Here is a 5728-nt window from a genome sequence, read left to right as displayed (position 1 = left end):
TGAGACAAACAAGAGGCCTTGGATGGTTTTTCCCCCCCTCTGCATATACCATCTAACAGTATTTTCCTCTTTTTAAAACTCTGAGCTACATTTTTACTTGGACAGTCAATTGCCAGAGAAGGTTTAAGGAAATGAAGCACAGGTAGATAGCTGGGCTTATCTCTTCTTTTGTTGTCAGTAAGTGGAAAATGTCAATTATTTGGAAGAACATATATTAGCATATGGAATTTTTTGTATGTATTGTTACCACCATTCTTCTTCTTCTTCTTGTGCCACATCCGTTATCGGACGTTGGCAATCATGTTGGCAATCCAACATGGGGAGCCTGGAACCTCCACAGAGTGCGTCCCCGGGTGGTGGATTGGGGGGCCCTACCCATTATGGCTTTTATGCTGTAATGGTGGGTTGGAGGGAATCAAATACCTCCCGTGGACCAACAGGCCTGGTGAGTGGCTGCTGGCTCCCCAGTATCGACTGAAGGCAGAGACCATATTGGTTGGAACGGATTCAGAAGAACAGCACACGGTGTAATGGCAGCCACTTGAACAGTGTGTGCACAGCTGTGTAGAAAGCAAAGGAAGACTACTACACTATATATTTCCCAGGAAAATCATGTTACCACCATTATAAACCTTTAATATAAAGCCCACACTGGTAGAGGATATAGAGTTACTCCATTTATCCCATTAAAACCCATTTAGTGTAGGAGATGATGAGCCAAGTATAAAATCTGCCATGTAAAAGGAGACAAAAACTATTAATGTCCAATTTCAGAAAAAATATGACAAGATTATACATTACAACAGATATACTGTTACATGGATTTCATGCAAAAATATCGCTGAAAAGACTAAGGGCCAGAATAAAGAAACTTTATAGAAAAAGCTTAACTAGGAGGAAAAAAGTAAAGGTTGCCTCAATTGATTGATTGAACTGCAAAGTTCCCATAAATCAGGTTGCATTATGCAACTTAAGTAAATAGCAAGATTTGCTAACATTAATTCAAGCACTTATAAAAACAGAAAATGTGTTAAGTATCTCTTGATTGTCAGAACCAAGGGTCACACGAAAAAAAACCTTTAAATCTCAGCAAGGAATGAATTGCCTTTTGTTGTCACTTTGCTTTTCATTCCCTCATATTTATCCACGTTGAAAATGTCCAGCCTGGCATATTCAGTAATGATGGTTGCTACCAAAGAAAACAGAACATGCCAACAAAACCTCTAACACAGCTATTCCCAAAACAGTGTATTTCTATTGTGTCTTAAGATTTATAGGAATTGTTGCTTTCTGCACTTTTATTTTTATTTATATATATTCCCTTTATTATTTTTATAAATAACACAAGATGGTGAACATATCTAATGCTCTTTCTTTCTCCTATTTTCTCAATAACCACAACCCAGTGAGGTGGGTTGGGCTGAGAGATAGTGACTGGCCCAAAATCACTGAGCTGGCTTTCATGCCTAAGGTGGGACTAGAATTCACAGTCTCCTGGTGATTGGCCCAAAGTCACCCAGCCGGCTTTCATGCCTAAGGAGGGACTAGAATTCACCAACTTCCATTTTCTAGCTTGGTGCCTTAACCACTAGACCAGTGATGGCGAACCTTTTAGAGACCGACTGCCCAAACTGCAACCCAAAACCCACTTATGCATCGTTGGGTGCTGGCTGGGTGTGGCCCATTGGCTGGGTGTGGCCCATTGGGTGGGCGTGGCTGTGGTGGTAACGGCAGACTGGGTGGGACTAAAAAGTTCGATCAATCAATTCCAACTTTGCAAGATCTTTTTTTTTCTGTGAGAAGTTGAAATTGACTGATTGATTGAACCTTTTTTTTTTTTTTGGCACATGGCGGCGGAGGCCTAAAGCGAAAAGGTTTTATAAAACCCAGCTGAAGGCCTAGGACTCGGGCGACGGTGCACGTGCCCACAGAGAGGGTTCTGAGTGCCGCCTCTGGCACCCGTGCCATAGGTTCGCCACCACTGCACTAGACCAAACTGGCTCTGATATCTGATAATCTAAGATTATCATGCTGGAGAACGTTGCAAGTGAACCTACTAGTCATATAATGAGGCCTGACCTGTAATTTACATAATATTTATTCCCACCAATGCCATCCTTTTTTAAAAAAAAATAGTTGCTCGGAGTAACAAGAACAATCTGTAGAAATGCAGAAAAAGGCATGGAGAGAATGATAGCATCTTTTTTCTAATTCACTCCATTTCCAGATCCCAACAAAACTCACAGAGACAAGGAAAACGAGTTAGTTGCATAGATATGGGTTTAGTCTATAACTTTCATTAAGCGATTCTGCACTAATCTGGAGAAATGTTTTACTGCAGTGTTTCTCAAGTTAGTCACGTTAAGATATGTGGACTTCAACTCCCAGAATTCTTATAGTGGCTATGGAGAAACACTGTTTTACTGCTTTACAGTTACTTTAGTTTCTGGGCTATCTGATGTCTCAGTATAAATCTAAAGAGATACCTGTAACCGTATCCTTCTATTCTAAATGAATTAAACACTAAGCATAAAGGGCTAAGTAGGAATTCCAAGCCACTTTTGTTCTTTCAAAGCAATAACTACTTTTCAAACAATTCCTCCCAATTTAAAATTATCCTTCCAATGCTTTGCTATAAAGAAAGGTATGCTTAAAAGAAAACTAGGAAAAATCCCCCATCCAAATTTTTTTTTGCACACGGCAAAAATACTGGAATGTAAACATAAGATACTGTACTTGTCCACTTGAGTCTGCAGCCTGCTGGAAGTGGGTGGCTAAAGACGTTTCATCTTGGAAAACCTCATTGCATTCCAAACACTTCAGACTATGCCTGCACAACTTCGAAGAGTCTTCATCTAGAGGCATGGCTGGTGGAACAGGAGTACTTGAAGGAGCTGATATAACTGTCCCAGTTATGCCGGACTGTATCTTGGTTATGGTGTGGGTACCCACTCCAGTGGAATTCTGAAGAATGGATGATGTAATAGAACTATTACTTGTGGGAGAAGCTATCATCTGATCGGCAGGAACTGGCTTCAAAATCAAATGAGAACACTGCATCACCACCCCTTTCTCTTTGTGACTCCGAGCATGAGAAAGAAGGCTGCATTTGTTATAGAAAACAAGGTTTTTTGTGCAGTGGTTACAGGTGACTTCGATCCGCACGCTCCTCCTATCGTAGTGTTGGGTCAGACTTTTTTCAAGGGCGAAGGCGTCACCACATTCCAAACACTTGTAACCACGTGTGGGTAAAGTGATGCCTGCATTTATAGGAGGACTAAGATTTGGGATGTAAACTGGGACAGGGTTAACACTGCTGAGCACCTTGTTAAAAGCTTCAACGACAGAGCTCTGTAAAGATGACACCACCTGAACCCGAGACACTTTTTTCGAAGGCTGAGAAGCTGCTGCAGAAATTATTGCCTGCTTGATCTGTTGTTGAGGTTTGGTGAGCACTTGGCGGAGTTCAGAGGTGGTCTGAGCACTTTGAGGCAGTAGATTAAGGTTGGCAAGATGGACTGTCTTTGGCACAAGTTTTGCACTGGCAAGGCTCGAGGCGGGCACCACAACCGTTTGCTGCTGTATAGCATTGGCGGCTTTGATGATGGCACTGCTGGCACTTTGCACCGAAGCAGCGGATATGACGGTGGCTTTCACCGTGGTGTTGTTTGCAAGTTTCAGATTGATCACCTGTGATCCTGCCGTCTTGACAGCCGATACGGGAAGAAAAGCAGTTGCCACAGGCTTAATGGTGACTTGTTTGGGAGTGAGTTCTGCAGAAGCCACAGCGTTGGCGACCACTGTTGATTGGAGAGGTGCCCTGGGGGGAGAAGAAAGAACTGCAGCAGAAGTTGGGGAAGATAGCAACGACGTCACAGAAGCCACCATGGAAGCTGCTTGGTCTGGTTTCCTACCACTGTCCAAATCAACTTCAGGCAACACCCGTGTGACCGTTCTCTTGATTTCCCCTGATGACGTCTTGATGGTTTTGATGCGCACTTTTGGGATGGCTGGTGTCGAGCCCGCAGGTGATGGTGGAGAACCTTTGCTGCTGTTTTCACTCGATATACTCCTGGGACTGTCAGGTTGTTTGACAGAGGGCTTTTTTGCACCGTCAATGAGACTCTGAGATTCGGGGGATTTGTCCACGGCGCGGGGGCTCTCACTGGTCTCTTTCTGCAAGGGAGAAGATTCCCTTGAATTGGATTGTGGGTCTTTACCAGGGTCCGTGGCTGCTTTCTTAGCACTTAGAGCTGCAATTGCAGCAATACAGGAAGAGAGTTTTGCTGATGATTTTGCTTTAGCCTGGGAATGATTGGTAAGAGTTGCTTCTCCTTTCTCCGCATTTATTTTCCCATCGACTACTCTGTTTTCAAGTAGTTTCTCGGAATTTTCTTTAAGCAACTTATCATCTATCTTCCTAGCTTTAAAGGGTTCGTAGTGACCTAAAGTTGATGGGTTCGTTTCTGAATCTCTTTTAGACACCTTGGGTTTCTCAGAATTACCTGAACCTGCAACTTCATGTTTCATCAAGTTTTCCCCTCCAAGTACTTTTAACTTCTCATAGTCCTGCTGGGAGACGGACCTTGTTAAGACATTTGTTCTGAAGTTTCCACGCAGGTCCTCTTTATCCGGGGGGTCATCAACCTCAATTTTTTCATCGTCATCGAACTCTTCAGCACTTGAGATAGGACTAAATTGGTTAAAGGCAGACTCTTTTAGTGTGTTTTCCGAGACGGAGCCCTCGTCTTTGAGCAATTTATCTTCCTCTTTATTATAACCTTCTAGAGCTGATACTGTTAAAAAACCATTGTGTAACCCATTGCCAGTGGAATGGTGGCTGTCTTTCTCCGCTCCTTCAGAGGAATCAATTGTCCGCACATTTTTCACAATGACACTAACACCGACGTCAGATGAGGATGGTGCATGGGAATCATCCTCAGGATGGACATTCTGCTTTATGTGGCTCTCGTGATCCTCATGGCCAGATTCAATAGCCGCTTTTGGATCAACCATATCCGGTATGTCAAAGGCTGCAAGCAGATCATCGAAGTCTGGAGTCTTCATATCTCCCATGGTCACGTTAGCTTTTTAGGAGTCAATCTACAAAACAAAACAAATATGTTTAATATCAGCACCTTTTGTTCTTTCAAAGCACTATGTATGTTTCAAACAGTACCCTACTGAGTTTTTTAAAAAAATCTTCCATTTTTAAATACATTTTTAAAACTATCAATGGAAATAAAGCTTATGTGGGTTTTTTTTTAACTGACTATTTTTCCAGTCCATTAGTGAATGGTCTAACTTCTGTAATTTTTGTTGAAACTGTATGGAAACTGTTACAATTTTAACTAATCATATCAGAAATATTTAATATACTATACAGATAAAACATATCAGCACTACATCATCAAAATTATCAAAACTACTAATTTTAGCTCTATCTAATGAGTTCACCACATTGCATTGAATGAAAAAGATAATTAGCATAGAGTATCACTGAAAAATTCTTATCCATGTTCTTTACTAAGCTTAATATTTTAAAACAGTATCACAAAATTCCATTAAAACATTTAACTCAAACTCAGTATCAATATTCAGGGTAGCTCAATTTGTTCAGCATCCTAACACAAAAAAGAAATCTGTGTCCCTCTCTAGGGATATGAGACAAGACAATACCTATTGGAGAATCATAATTATAATGTCTGATCTGTACAGGAAAAAAGTT

The 5728-nt window shown here is 41.5% G+C and overlaps 1 pseudogene; it reads right to left on the bottom strand.

Annotated features, from left to right (window-relative positions):
- Window positions 1-2736: 2736 nt before the first annotated feature.
- LOC107297616 lies at window positions 2737-5076 on the bottom strand (annotated as a pseudogene).
- Between the last annotated feature and the right edge of the window lie 652 nt (window positions 5077-5728).

Source organism: Protobothrops mucrosquamatus, unplaced genomic scaffold (genome assembly GCF_001527695.2).
Source record: "Protobothrops mucrosquamatus isolate PMUCROS unplaced genomic scaffold, P.Mucros_1.0 scaffold3415, whole genome shotgun sequence".
Classification (NCBI taxonomy): Eukaryota; Metazoa; Chordata; class Lepidosauria; order Squamata; family Viperidae; genus Protobothrops; species Protobothrops mucrosquamatus.
Note: the sequence above shows the minus strand (reverse complement) of the source record. Positions and strands in the feature narration are given on the sequence as shown.